We start from the raw sequence: 16,174 nt of genomic DNA, 5'->3' as shown, positions 1-16,174 counted from the left end.
TTAAGTGACAGAATTATTCTGTTAATTCTCGGCTTTAGTTCCTTTATATGTTTGGCTGCTGTAGCCCTCTCTGTTACCCATACCCCCAAGTAATTATAGGATGTTGCTGTCCTAATTCAGTGCTCGCCCAGAGACCAGGTTGCTTGCTTTATGTGTGGGTATTTGCCACAGATTATTATCTTTATCATGGTCTCGCTAATTTGCAGGCTGTTTTCCTCATTGTACATTGTTAGACTTTTTAATGCTCTTTGGACTCCCACCCTGGTGTGGTCCATGATCACTGTGTCATCTGCATACTGAAGAATTCCTAGGGTCATCTTGCCCAATCTCGAGGGTATTAGGCTGGCGTCTTTCAAGGCATACCCCAGGTCTGTCGTGTACAGGTTGAATAATAGTGGGGCCAGCACACAGCACTGCTTTAGCCCGTTGTTGCTTTCAATTCTCGTGGTTGCAGTGGTTGGACTAAGTTTGACCTGGACCCATGTCCCCACGTAGAGGGCTGATAGTGCTTTTAAATGGGTTACCGGGATCCCCAAGGATTCGAGTTTTGCCCATAGTCGACCTCGATTGACTCTGTCGAAAGCCGTGGAGTAGTCTATAAAGCAGCAAAACAGGGGCAGCTTATTGCTCATTCCCGCTTGCTTTGAGAGGTGAGACAGCATTGGGATATTGCCCATGGTGGGGCTGTTTGCTGTAAAACCGGTTTGCTAGGGCAGGAGGATACCGTTCTTATCCACCCAGTCCTCTAAGTCCCTCTAAGTCCCTCAATAATTGGCGGGCATAGAGCTTAGCTTCGATGTCAAGCAGGGCTATTAACCTATAGACGGCAGGGTTTGAGGGGTCTCCTTTCTTGTGGTTTGGAAACAGGATAGAGCCTTTCCAAGATTGTGGTAATATTGCTGTGAAGTATGAGTGATTATATAACGGCGTGAGGATGAATGCAAAGAAAGCTAGAGCAGACTTGAAAACTTGAGTGGGAATGCCGTTTCGTCCTGGAGCCCCATTGGTTCTTATAGCCCTGATTTTGCTGGTGGTCTCCTCCACTGTGTAAACGTCAAACTGACTAGGCACTGTAGTTTCTTCCTGCGCACTTTGTGGTTTGTTGACTTCAGCTGCAGCCTGTGACCACTCTGAGATGGGAGGACCCACTTTGTGTGGTTTGCTCATGTACAGACCTTTCACATACTGTTCCCACACATTGCAGGCGGCACTATTTTCTTTGAGCAGACTACAGGGGCTCAGGCTATTGATGTAGCTCAATAGGTTGCTGTTATCAATTTCTTTAATGAATGAGAACACTTTGAGCCAGTTCCTTTCTGTCTGCTGTCTTTTCAGCTCCCACACTTTCTGCTTGTATGTGGATCGCAGGGCAGAGATGGAGTTCGGCAGTGACGAATAGTCTCCTTTCATTTTTGCCTTAATTGCCCTTTTGAGAGCAAGTTTATGTTGAATCGGGCACTTCAGGCTCTGTGTTCAGGCTAAGTTTGTTTTAGGTTAGGGCTTCTTCTTACTTGATTGACATTTCCCAGGGTCTTCTGTAAATCCACTATCAATGTCTCACAAAGACTTATGATGTTATTTGATTGCCTTGTCTGAAATACCTCCTCCTTGCAGCTACATACTCCAGTAGGCTATTACTAAGGTTGGTGGTCCATTTTAAACATTTATGGGCTAACTGTTGTTCATTTGCCCTGGGTTACACCAAAAGTGGCCTATGGTCGCCTTCATCTGTCGTCCACTGCAAAATCACATAGTTTGTGTGCCTGTCCTTTGTTGATTAAAAGATAATATATAGTGGCTATGTTCCTAAAGATCGACTTGAGTATCCACGATGGGCGGCTGGTTTTATTTATTCCATGGGTAGATTGTAGCTTAAAGCTTTTAAGGAGAGAGATCAATGGATTTGAATTCTTCCCACTGCTGGGCATGGCTCGGACATGACCCAGACCTCTTGTGTTAAAATATCCCACGATTATCACATTGTGGTGATCAAATTTAATGAGTATGTCTTCCAAGGTGCTAATAGAGGATTTCATAGACTGTTGGATTGATACAGCAATTCATTAATTGCAAGGAATGGGGCTGATGTCCTTTTCTCAGCCCCTCAATTGTAATAACTTGGAGGTCAGGTGTTTCTACTTTTATGGCTGTGGTTTTGAATTTGCAAGCATGACTTAAGAAAATGGAAAGACCTCCTGCCATCCGAAGATTGTCTTTTTAGTCGCTGGTATGTGGTGTTCATAGAATCCGCCAATTGGGGTGGTTGATGGTGCCCAGGACTCCTGGAAGCACAAAATGTCCTCCTTTGCAAAGTAATCTTGTGTGGCCTTGTCCCTAGAGATGTTGCTTAACCCCGCGATGTTCCATGAATTGAGGGTTAGTTTACTTTGTTGATCACTAATTAAAGTTAAGCATCCTCTACTGACTTTACTATTTCTTTGGTTAGGAATGCTGTTGCCATGGCACCTCCATTTGGAAATGCTCTTGTTGGAGCAACTGCACTCTAAGCTGCATGTCACTCTGCAAGATGTTGATTTTTATTGGGGTTCTTAGTCGCCTGGGTGTCTCTCTCCCTCCTAGGCTTTTGTTCATTGTGCCTATGAGGACTGAAGTTGGTTCCTGCTAATCATATATGGGTTTGAGAACATGTGGGTATTTCGGTATACTGAGGGCGGTGGATACGATACCCCATTCTGTGAGAAGCGGAGCTTTGCTGAGGACAGCCTATTGTTCTTGCTGTTCGATGAAGCCGACTAAGGTGGAGTCTTCGTGGGTACCTCTCTCTAGACTTCTGAACTTTACCCACTTTATGTTATCTGAGGTGATTTGTGCCAGCGATTTGATGTGTCCAAAGAGATGTAGGATGCTGGCCCTGTTCAGGATGTCATAAGAAACTATAGCTGAGTATCTAGGGGTGAGCAACACCTTGTGGATTGCTAGTTGGTTATTGTGCTTGGAGGTGTGTAGTGTCAATCTGTCCTCCCACAGGGAGGGCCTCTGAAAGTTCTGATTTAGTAGGTTATTATGGGTGTCTCTTTACTGTTGTCTACCTGTTGCCCCTTTTGGCAATCCCACCCAAGTTTGTTCTTCTAGGTGCTCAGCCTGGTAACTTTTGAGATGTTTCTGCACTCTGTATAGAGACTCCAGGTTGGGGAGGTAATGGCCCGGTCTTGTGTGCTGGCAGCCTCCTGTGATATGGGCTGCCAAATTGCCTCCTGTGATATGGGCTGCCAAACTGCCTCTTCCTGAGTCTTCTCTATTATTTGCACTGCTATTTGTGGCCCTCCCAGTGAGTGTTCCATTGAACTCGGTCCTTGTCTGTCTTGGTGTGTTCTTCCCTTGTAGTCTTGGCCTTGCTTGGCTATTTAAAGTTAAAAATGGGGCAAAAGGTTTTTGAGATGTTTGTATTCTCTATGCAGTCAGATTTCAGTATTGCTGCTAATAATGATCTTTTTTTTAATTTTGGATTTCTTCAGTTTCTTCTTGGCACTCTTTGACAGTGAGACTTCTGCCCCTGCCACTGCGCCTTTAACCTGGGGGTTAGCTCTTTCTGTGGGACATCGAGTATTGTGCAGATTGATCGGACCTCAGGGTCCCCATTCCCTTGGGCTTCTATGATGTTTTTAGTGCACTTATTGCTTAGCCCTGCCTTAGGGTCCTTGAGGGTCCTTGAGTACTCTGTTATCTGCAAGGAGGTGGTTTCTAGTGTTGTCTGGTTTCATGATCTTCTCAACTGATTCCTTGTGGTTTTTAGTTCTAGTGGGAACATCTATCTCTGTCCCTTAGCTAGTGCCAGCATGTCCTTAGTACTTCTGGTAGCCCTGACCACTTTTCTATAATGTCGGCACAAGAGCTAGTACGAGCTGAATTGGCTTTGTGAATTTTGAGTGAAGTCTCTTATTTTGTTAGCTTATCATCTTGGCGCACCAGATGCTGGGTCATTGACTGCAATAGATCGATTTTTACTTCCATTTTGGTATCCTGTGCTTCTCTCAGTGCTCTTGTGAGTCACTTCTTCCACTGGTTTTTGCTTGGCTTCTTGGCCCATTGGGCTCCAACCCTCCATTTGGGGCATTCTCACTTTAGAGTTCCTTCTAAGATTTATTGGTGTTGCATCCAAGGTTATTTCAATTTTCAGCTCAAGTTTGTGTAGGAAGAAGGAGAGTAAGTCATACATACCTGGAGAATTGGTCTGACGATCTTTCCAGGGTGTTGCTTTTGGAGCAGTTCTCATACAGGTAGACATTGGAGGATTAACCACGAGCACCACTTTGTTCTCCTTATCGTCCTCCTCTATCGGCCACTGATGGATTTCTGCTGTAAGGGGCTCTTAACCTTAGCTGCGGGCTTGGGAGTGCTCTCAGGGCTCCCTATTTTTTGTATGGCGGCGGGCTCTCTAGAGTGATGACCACTCTGATCCTTGGTGTCCCCAAGGGATCCTAATGATGTAAAGGTAGTCTCGATCTCACCTTTCACCGCTTCTGAGGGACTCTTTGGCATGTCTGTTGGACCACCGGAGGCCTGGAAGAAGTGGGTGATGAGCCCTTGATGGAGGTGTTACAGTTATTTTGTTCCTGAGTTTGTAAGATGGCTGTGCTTCTTGTTGTCCTTCTTTGTGCAGGTCCTATGGGCTCAACCTCCACCGTGTCTGGATCTTTATTATTTGGCTTTTTCTTTTTAAGCATCATGTTCATGCGCCGATGTCTGCAAGTTCTGGAGGTTCAGTTCAGTACTACGCTCCTCTTGGTTGAAGCGCGCCTCTACCCATAGTCAAGGTTCTCTAGGGTCCTCTTTGATGCTGCTCCCAGCAACCACTGCAAACCACACACCGGCTCGAAGAATCAAGACAAATCAGGCAAGATAAGTGATTAGGTGGTTAAGCTGGGTTAGGCTGTTGTGTAAGCTAGGATGCCAGTGCAGCGTGCTGTGAGACCACAGCTGAACTCAGGACCTGGAGCTTGGAGCAAGAAGGTGGAGAGGTGAGGGGCACAGTACTTCCCCTATACAGCACAGCACAGCACAGCATTCCTAGTCGTTGTTCTTCGTTCTTTGTTACTCCTACTCCTACTCCTACTGCCTCATGGTACAGTGTACACCACTGTTCTAGTGGTCACTCCCACAAGCTGCTCCGCAGGCTGCTCCAGTCGTTATCCGAGACCTAGGATGCTCCTAATTGCCCTGAGGGAGACCAGGTGAGCGGGGCCCACTGGTGCTACCACAAGCCACATCCAACTTAGTTGGGCCACTTCTGTGATGCATCCTGGGCATGCTCTCAGCAACCGTCAACTAGTGATGGCTGCGCTCGCTGCTCCCCCAACCCTCCCAACTTGTCCGCTAACCACGTGGTTGGAGTTTCTTTTGCACGAGCACGTCCCACTTCCTCAGCCTCCAAGGGCTGCTCTCCTCTGCTCTGCTCATAACCAGATTGCTGTGGTGGGGGGTAGGACTACTACACCCACTGCGGTAGCCCCTGCAGTATTCACGTAGTAATGGCACCAGCAGCCCCCTTCTTTCCCTCCTTCAATGTCGCCTCTATGTGGGAGTGGGGGCTTGGGATCACGATCAGCAGAATCAACGAGAGGTCAGCGGGAGATGCGCAGCAAAAGCAGGAGCTCTGGACAGGCGGTACAAACAAACAAACAGACTCCTTCACCTTTGCCTCCTTCGCCTTTGCCTCACCGCACCATGTTTTTGATGTGTTCAAGTTAGATATTTGGCTATCCACACATTGAGGAGGGTATTAAATTGAATTGCTACTTAATCCTCCAGACTATTAGGCAAGAAACATGTCGATCCCTTAAGAGTAGAGTGCGGTTATCCTGAACCATTACTTCAGATAGTCGCCACTCTTTCGTTCATTTTAATCAGATGGGGAACCATCCAGAATAAAGTTGCTCATTGGACTGCCCAACCTGTTTTAAGCCTCCACCACTACACCACATCTACACCTTTTAGGCCCCTCACACTCACTGCACCATACAGCAAGGAACAATAGATCTCTGCATAAGAGCCCCTGCCCGTCGGGTATTGCAGCGCTGACCCGATGAGGAGCAGGCCCAATGATGAAGCATGACACCTAGCTGGCTGGGTGTGTGAGGGCCCTAGTTCCGAACGGAGGAATCCCCCCTCCCGCCTATCATTTTAAGACTGCCTGCAGCCCTTTGTGACAACACCCTGTAGCTCTCTCTACTTCTCCTGACCTGCCAAGGAACTGCATACCCTTTTCTCCTGTGAGCAGTGAGATAGGCCAGTAGTTCTGAAGCTCACTGGGCTCTTCAGAGGGTTTCTTGAGGAGGGGTCTCATCTCTGCATTTCCATGCGTCAGGGAAGGTGGCTGTGGTGATGGAGGCGTTGAGGATGGTGGTGAGCTGGTGGTTGATCCTGTCTCTTCCGAGATCTAACAACACCAGTGAAAGTCTACTTCATTGAGGCACATTGTTAAATTTGTAGACCTGTGGAGAGGGCTTTTGGGCTCCTGAACACTAGATTCCGATGTCTTGATAAGTCTGATGGACCCCTCCTTTACTCACCTGAGAAAGTGTGCAAGATAGTAATGCTCTCTTCTATGCTGCACAACATTGCCATGCAGTGGAACATTCCAGATAATGACTACAATGAGGAGACCCATGGTGGTGTAGAAGAATTGCCAAATGAAGATGCCAGTGCTGAGGAAGAAGTGAATGATTTACGTCAAGATATAATCATATATCTCTTGATGGTAAGTATCAGTTCATTGGGATGAATGTAAATATAACAATCTTAGTCTACAGGTGACTGACTCCGGCAGTCTTTGCTTTATTAGTAAATTCAAGTTGTTGTCCAGATAAGGTGATTTTAAATTGTGATGTGTACTACTGTGATTTCTACTTGACAAATTGGAAATCTTTGACTATGATACTGTCATTGTGTGAATATCAGCATGAGAAGATTGCATTTTTTAAGTTGCTGTATTGTGGTACAATGTTTTTGAGTCAACCCAAGTATTATATTAAGTTCATGTATTGATTATGAACATGATTCATTTCCATATGTAAATCTACACTGTCACCTTCAGTAGCTCAAAAGACTCCTTGTTGACTTATTGAATGGGTAAGTTGCCGGTACAGATGTCTATCTCATGAGTGTTTTTTCCATTGTGGTACTTTGTATTGTTCTAGCAGTTAAATATGCTGAGACGAATGGCATCATTTTAGTGTGTGCTTCCATGAATGGCTATACTTCTGTGTAAATATATACATATGCAGTGTGACGGTAATGGTATATACCTAAAATCTGAAATCTACAAGAAGAAATGAACTGGGTGATTATGATAAATGTAATAAAACCTTTTTTCATACACAGCACAGCAACGTCAAAATGTGTGTCATTTTTAGAAATATTCTGTGAACAAGCTTCTAAATATGACTATTAACCATGAATATGAATATAGTAAAATTATGTACGTGGATGTTGATAAAACCAGCACTAAACATATTTAAATGTAGTGTAAATATAAAATTGCCACATAGAATGATTAAAGTGGTATAAGAAAACAAAAACAAATGCTGAGTTTCAGAAAATAAAAAGTGTAACTAGTATCAACCATGATGAATGAGATCTTTAAGGGTCCAGCCACAAATATTTGGAACACCATTACAACAAGAGAGCATAGGGCCTGGGTACAATGTGTTACAAACAACAAAATGGTCAAAATAGGAACCTCAAAGGTTATTTAAAAATACAAACAAATTCTCACAAAACAAGCAATTACTCGTATGTTGAGACATATGAAGGATGGAGCGAACAGAAGACATATAACACCAGAGCCATTGATTATGCAAGCTATTGCATATATTAATGTACCGTAATATATACAAAATATTCAAATTACCATGGTTGCTCCATTGAGTGAAAACCGCTGGAATAAGAGCTTGTGCAAAGTGACAAATGGTGAATACAATAAAGGGTTATGAATTGCAGTGCCCATATGCAACTGTGTACAGCCTGTGTGCAGTGATAATCTGTGACCTATTCAATATCCTTATGGTACAGGATTATGCTTCAATCAGTGAATTTCCTCTTAAAGAATAATGATTCTGTCCAGACATAAATTATGAGGTTGTTGATGATTCGACCCAGAAAAGCGCAGTCATTCGAAACCTTCAAAATTGATGCTCATCAGGATAGAAATTGTAGGGCAACCTCTATAAGGACACTGGCAGTGTGATTGTATAATACTCAATACCCTCCTGAACGTGCAAAAACTCACCTAAAGTATCACAGAAAATCGTTCCAAAGTTGGGCGAGCAGGTGTGTAAAGATGATGTCATGCGGACTTCTCGTCCAGGGCAAATGCATCCCCAATGTTCTGTAATTAAAAAAAAACAAGAATCAAACCACATGTGTACTATGGTTACTCTTAACGAATTATATCAATAAGCAGGGTATGTCACCCAGTAAGAATTAAAATGTCCATGGGTTCAGCATATCAAGATTAATTAACCTTCCTCATAGATGTAGATAGGGCTGCAAAAAACAAATGTCACCTATGTGGAAAAAACTAGTTAATAGTACTGATACCCAAAGGTAAAAGAAAACTCAAAACAACATAATCACCAAGGACTATTATGAATCTAAACTTGAGGTTGGAAGAGCCCTACAAAACAACGATAAAATGAGCTGCAAGAATAATTAAATTAGATACTGTTACATACTGCACTCTTGGAATTGTCCAGTATCAGTGAAAAACAGTCAAAGCGGCAATGCGCTCGTCTTACCTGCCGCAGATACAATGTATCCCTTTCTCCCTCTTAGTCACATTGAACAGTGAAGGGTCACAAGGGGGAGAAGATGAAGGGAAGTGCCACAGCTAAACGTGCTGTCTTGTGGACGTGATGCTTCTTCCAAAATGGCGGAGCATTAAGTAGGCGTTCTAAATGCAAAGGAGCCAAGTGAGCTTTTTAGAACGAATAGTAGTCTCCCAATTAAGAAACAATCATTGGGGTGTGATGTTCATTAGAATGGAAAGTACCCTCCGAGTCAAAGCGATGGGAATGCTCCATTGGAATAGGTTCACTCTAAGTGAAAAAACGAAATTAAATAAAATGCCAGAATGTACAGTAAGGGCATTAGTTGTAAGGAGGAATTGAAAAAAAAATGCATATAGATATAATCATAACAAATAACATATAACAACATATTCTTATTCTACATTGTTGGGAGGATTACACTGAATTACTTGTGTTTGTATTAGGAGAGCAACATGGCACTGAGTTGGTCCCACACTAAGTATATGTGTATCGGCTGTAATAGATGTCACAGGTCATAGATGGGTTCAAAAAATGCACCACATACTATCATAACACAATAATGAAACAATGGGGCACTGTGTTACCCATACAGAAGGCATATGTACATCTACTGTTATTGATATCACAAGTCACAGATGAGTTGATAAAACGAGCGCCACATGTTATGCAGTGTTGGAACAATGCTCTCATCATAACATGAGCTAATTAACAAAATGGAAAAAAGGCACTAAGTTACTGATATAAACCAGGCAGATGCAACAATTGGATAGGAAAAAACAATTTACATTTTCGATACTGAACGACATGCCACCTGTGCATGTAAGTGAAATAATACTATAGGGCATTAATGGAAAAACTCAAGTAACCGTCTTGCTTATTACTTTCCACATATTGAGGATCCTCACAAGTAGTGTAAGTGGAAAAAACGGATGTATACCTACATCTTGCAACAGTCAAAAACATACTGCAGTTAAACATAAAGAATAGTGTTATCAAAGACAAATCCTGTCTATGGGTGCTGGATAAAAGGAATGTGGATCACCATTATTCAGTGTAGAAACTTGTCTCGCTATTTCCTCAAACTCATTTAAACCTCGTAGTACTGTATCCAGATTGTGTATCCACTTGCACTCACATAGGTTTAACGTGTTAGCAAAATTGATGCCAATTTGATTTGACGTAACTTTTTCGATAACCAGCCATTTCAAACTTTCTGCTGGGTGGTCAAAGGTGGTAAAATGCTCTACTAAAGGCTCTCCCTGCACATCGCTCCGAATTTGACTGTGGTGTTGCAGAATGCGAGCCTTGACCTTCTGCTGGGTTTGACCTACATAGCAAAAGTCACAAGGGTATATGATCACATTGATGATAGCAGCGCTATTGCAATTAGTATGCCCCTTTAATATGTAGGTACAGTCATTATGTGAGAAGATCCAGCCTGGTTTCCATGGTTAATGCACATGTTTTACACCTACCACATTTAAAGTGACCAGAAATATGCGGTAAGTACCACTGAGTAAGGAGATTGGATTTACTAGGTCCACCTAGAAAGGAGCTTATTTAGTAGTCCTTCACACTTTTTTCATTCCTAAAAGCCTATGTCGGTGGCTCTCTGGTATAGACCTCATCTGCAACCAAATTCCAGTGCTTGTTAATGAACTTTTTAATATAGTTAATTTGTGTGCAGAAGGTGGTCATGGAGATCATCCTCTCTTTTGAGTGGTCTGATCACTGTTTGGGTTCAAGAAGGGCCTCTCGGGTAAAATACTAAGCCCTCTTATGTGTTTTTTTCAGCAGTCCTTTGGGTTAGCCCCGTGCCACTAAATGTGCCAACAGGTTATCAGATTCCTCAAAATAGTCACTTCTATGGGACCAATTACTACGTATTCTAATGAATTGGCCATATGATAAAATGTCATGAAGACTTCTTGGGTGATGTCTTGAATATCTCAGAATGTGTTCCTCTCACTCTCCTTGGAGTATAGTGTGGTGTAAAGTTGGCCATTGTCAACTCTTACGGTAATATCAAGGAAGTTGATCTCAAAATTATTGTATACTAAAGTGAACTTAATATCGTGGGACCTATAACTGAGCCATGAATGGAACCTCTATAGTTCCTCCTTACTCCCTTTCCAGATCATGAGCACATTGTCGATTTAACGCTTCCACCCAGCGATGCTCTCCTAGAAACTGTTGTTTACATTATATATGCATTTGAACCCTCAGTTGGCAAATGTTTTGAAAGAATTGTCCCAAGCGCCAATGTTGTAGTTCCACATGAGGAAATTACTTGTGCCTTTTGTTGGTGGAAATTTGTGGGGTTCTTTCTCACGGGACCTGACGATGGTCCCTCCTCAGGGTGATGGTTGACACAACAGTTGAAGGGTTGGAAGTATTGGCAGATGGCTCCTGGGGTTGCATTGTCTCTCGCTCTGTGGAACAGGCTAGTGTATGTTGATCTCATGTTATGGGTCCACAGAAAGGGGTAGATGACTCATGAATAGCTTCATATGTCCATAGGCCCATCCAGCATCACCCAATACAAGGAACACAACACAGATATTTTCCACTCAATGGGGTAACTGTGCTATCCCATTCCTTATATGTTTCTGAGGAGCTCTATGACCTGGCCCATCTGTTCTCTAGGCCAGGATGCTCCAATGATGTTTCAGCTCTTAGTTTTCCTAAACTGTAGCTATAAGTGGCCTACTCTTCTGTTCAAATGGTGGCCTCTCCATGCCCACATATTCCTGTGGCCTTGACTGAGATGGCGCCATCACACTGGGTCCTGGCTCACCATCAGATGTTGGTGTTAGAGTTGTAGCTGCCAAAACAAGGGCTAGCATAGCATAACAAACAGCCAGGACTGCATAGCGGAACTCCGCGAAGTGACAAAAAAACTCTGCGCAGTTCTGCAAGTGGCAGAGTGCAGCGCAAATTGCAGTTTGCACTGATCTTTTTGCCGCTTGAGTAGAAATTCTACCCGAGCAGCAGCTGGCGGGAATTAGTCCTATAATATGATATGACAATATGATTGTTACTACAGTTTTGTGTAATGTTATATGTTTATTAGTAAGTCTCAGCCTTTCTACACTCATAATTTAAATCTGAAAGTTGAACATAACATTGATAAACATGCTGATTATTTTCAATGTTAAGGGAGAGGAGAGTCAAAAATACCTTTGATTATAGCATCAATTTACACTTCTTCATTCAAACTTAGAATCACAAGGTTTGATGAAGTAATTTGGTTAATATTTATATTTTACCACACTTGTAAGTTATCTATGTAGGTTTTGAAGAATGTGAACATGGATTGTTTGAAAAATATGACAGTGGAAGAGATGTCTTATGAATCCAAGATATGGCATGATGAGAGTGACACATTACATAATACATTATCTATGTATAAGCATTATGGCAGCTGTAGACATTGACCACTAACGGAGTAGCAGCTTTTGTGTACTGAACTGAAGAATGCCTGCATGTAGGGTATTGTGAGATAGAATTGGCAGTTTACATCTGTACCTACAGGCTGCAAATGCAGGCCTGAGACATGTGTAAAAGGCAAATTAAGTCTGTGCCACAATTAGTGCTGCAGCCTGCTCGCAACATTTACTTTACAGGCCCTGGCTACATGTTGTACCAGTTTACTAGGGACTTCCAAGTAAATTAAATATGCCAATTGGGTGTAAGCCAATTTCACCATGTTTGAAGGAGAGAGCAGTGGTAAAGTGCACAAAGTTCTAAGAGTCAACAAAACTGCGTTCAGAAAACATGAGGGTGAAGGGGAATAGTTTTGGGGATGACCCTTCGGAGAAAGCCATGTCCAGCAGTTATGTAATGTCCGGTTACTTACCGGTAATATTCATTACTCCGAGTCATATCCTTCCCCGTTACAGTCCAAACCACATGAGCATAGCTCCTCCCACCAGAACTTCCAAGCAAAACTCTAAGCCCATCCCTTCAATCCAGGCCACTCCCACATCCTGTGGCATATAACACATGACCCCCCCTATCCATATCCTGTACCACCAAGCACAAGAAGCCGAACAGGAAGGGAGGGATGGGAACCAGGACTGTGACGGGAAGGGCTACGACTCAGAGTAATGAATATTACCGGAAAGTAACAGGACATTACCTTCTGGTCAGCCCTCCCCGCCACAGTTCAACCACATGAGCTGATACCAAAGCAAGAATTGGCTTTACTCAGTAGTAAAAAACAGACTTTATTAGCACAAGCAGAAAGTCACACCACTTGAGCAGAACGCAACACTGCGTCCTCAAACCCAGAAGACTCAGTCCCACCCACCACTAAACGATAATGGGACATAAAGGTGTGAGGATAACTCCAAGTAGCATCCCTGAAGATCTTGGCTATGGAAGCCCCTTGAAAATAAGCCCAGGAAGCAGCCACCCCCGAGTCGATCTTCCCTGAACCAACCTCGGCACCAACACACCACAACCCTCAAACGCAGCCCCCACAGCCCACCTCAACCATCGACTGAGAGTAGCCCCAGAAGGCTTCAGACCTTGACCAGCCAGCCTAAAGGTCACAAAAAGTGAACCCACCTTACGAAAAGGTTTAGTACGCAGCAAGTACACCTCCAGAGCCCGCCGAACGTCCAAACAGTGCAGCCACACCCCAACCTCCGAAAGAGGATCTGGACAGAAAACACGTAACACCAGATCCTCCGAGCTGTGAAATGAGGAAGGGAGCTAGGGAACAAAGGAAGGATCAGGCCGCAGAACAACCGATCAGGAAAAAACACCAAAAAGAGGCTCAGAACAAAGCAAGGAGCCCAACTCACCAATCCTCTGAGCCGAGGTAATAGCGACAAGGAAAAGCACCATGATCGTCAAAAACCACAAAGACACCTCATGCAGAGATTCAAAAGGAACCCCCTGTAAGTCCCTCAAAACCAAAGGAAGATCACAATTAGGAGCAAAGGACTTCATGACAGGTTTCTGGAGGAAACAACTCCCCAATAACCGGGACACCAAGGGAACTACCGGCTCACAGTCATCCACTGAGCCCTCAGGTAGGACACAGCCCGACCCAAGTCGAACCCATCCTTTAAGAAATCCAAGATACACACCGGATCCACCTCCAAAGCAGACCAATCCCTGTGCCATACACCAATCCAGAAATTACACCCAACGTCTGGCATAAAACTTGAGAGTTGAAGGGGACCTGGACTGCTGAATAAACTCAGCCACAGAAGGAGAACACCCTAAAGCCACGAGGTTCAACCTCTCAACAACCAACCCACCAAGTGCAGGTGGACCAGACACCCCTGAGACAGAGGGGGAAATGACAGGAGACAAGGGTCCACTGGAAACCTCCAGCAAGGCCTCACTGCCAACCTCAACAACAGAGAGAACCAAGCCCTCCTGGACCAATCTGGAGCCACCAGGACCACCAAGGCCCGATCCAGTTTGACTTTCAGCAGGACCCGCGGAATCAGCCCCGGTGGGATTAGAGCAATTGGGGGAAAGGCATACATCATTCCCCCCTACCACTGGAAGGACAGGGCATCCACTATCCAAACCACGTCTGACTGAACCAGACAACAAAACCTCTCCCTCGTGGCATTCTCCGGAGCTGCAAACAGGTCCAACTCAGGGACCCTGAACCGGTGCCATCAGGCAACCAAACACCTCCTGCGTCAGGCACATGTCGGACAGGGAGGGAAACACCCTGCTCAGGTAATAAGACTGAGTTCAAAACCCCCGGCAGATGTAAAGCTCTCAGAGACAACAAGTTCGACTCCGCCAAATGGCAGATCTGCTGAGCCAACAAGTTGAGGGAAGCCACCTTCGCACTCCCTTGGCTGTTGACACAACACACCACCACCGTGTTGTCTGACTGCACAATCATATCCCTCTGGAGGACGCAAGGCAGAAAATGAGTCAAGGCCAATTGAACCGCCTTCAACTACCTCCAATCCAAAGACATTCCTGCCTCCAGCACAGACCAAAGCCCCTGCAACGGCTCCTGAGCCAACACCGCCCCCCATCCCAGTTTGCTGGCATCGGGCATCAGGACCAACCTCTCCTGGGACACAAAGGGCGAGCACTGCAGGAGGTTCTGATCCACCAGCCACCAGGACAACTCCTAGGCCATGGTCACCCCCCCAGAATCAACAGCTCGTAATTCAGAGACGTTGGATCCCAATGCCCCAGAACAGGATTCACCAGGGGGTACCAGCGCAAACGGGCCAAGGAACAGTCATCACAGTATCAGGCATCAGCCCCTGAACACGGAACCACTGGCAAGCCGTGGAAGACTGAGCCCCCAACACACTCCTTAGTTCGTGCATCAGAGTCAGTCTGTGGGGTTCCAACAGGAAGACTTTTACCAACTGGGTGTTGAAAATTACCCCAATGAACAGCAGTTCCTCAGTAGGGCAAAGATGGGATTTCTCCAAGTTCAGAATCCACCCGAACTGTCGAAGGAGCCTGCAAACGTCCTGTGTATGGGCCTGAGCTTGAAGGAAAGAAGAGGAAGAAATCAACCAATCGACCAAGTAAGGGAACACCTGGATCCCCTGAGCATGCAACAACCCTTCCAAGGGTGCCAACACTTTAGTAAATACCCTAGGAGAGGCTGACAGGCCAAACGGCAATACCTTGAACTGGTAATGATCCACTCCCACAGAGAAATGCAGGAACCTCTGCGAAGCCACGTGTACCGGCACATGAAAGTAGGCGTCCCGGAGATCTAGAGAAGCCAGGAAATCCCCCACCGACAGGAAGAGAAGAATCAACTGCAGAGACACCATTTTGAAAGACCAATAAGGGATACACACGTTTACAGCCTTCAGATCTGGGACAGGACAGTAGTCCCCATTTGGCTTCTGGATCAGAAACAGGATTGAGTAAACCCCCGACCCTGCTGACTCACAGGTACCCTCACTAGAGCCCCTTTGAAAACCAAGTCCTGAACTCCGTCCAACAGAGCCCAACACTTTACGAGAGACCTGGGAACAGGGGTAGCTCTGAAAACATCCACCGGATAAATACCAAATTCGATCCTGTAGCCCAGCTGGACTGCCAGCAGTACCCACAGAACTCGAACAAATTCCTCCCAAACAGGAAAAAAGATGTGAGGCGACCCCCCAACCAGCGCCCCAATGAGCTCCCCACATAGTCATGACTTGGAGGGACCTGAAGAAAAGGAGGTACCCTGTTGAACCCAGTACTTTTGAACGGAAGGTACACCCCGGCCATGTCCCCTACCACGAAAGGGCTGGGCTGCCATTTTAGTTTGAAACGCCTGCCCAAAAGCCCGCTTATATCCTGCAAATTTCCCTCTCTGCTAAGAGCGGACTGTAGCCAACAAGTTCTTGTCTTCAGCCATTTTCTTAATCAATACCTCTAAC

The sequence above is a fragment of the Triturus cristatus genome, chromosome 12 (genome assembly GCF_964204655.1).
Source record: "Triturus cristatus chromosome 12, aTriCri1.1, whole genome shotgun sequence".
NCBI classification, from domain to species: domain Eukaryota; kingdom Metazoa; phylum Chordata; class Amphibia; order Caudata; family Salamandridae; genus Triturus; species Triturus cristatus.
The sequence above is the reverse complement of the archived record's forward strand: the minus strand, read 5'-3'. Positions refer to the sequence as shown.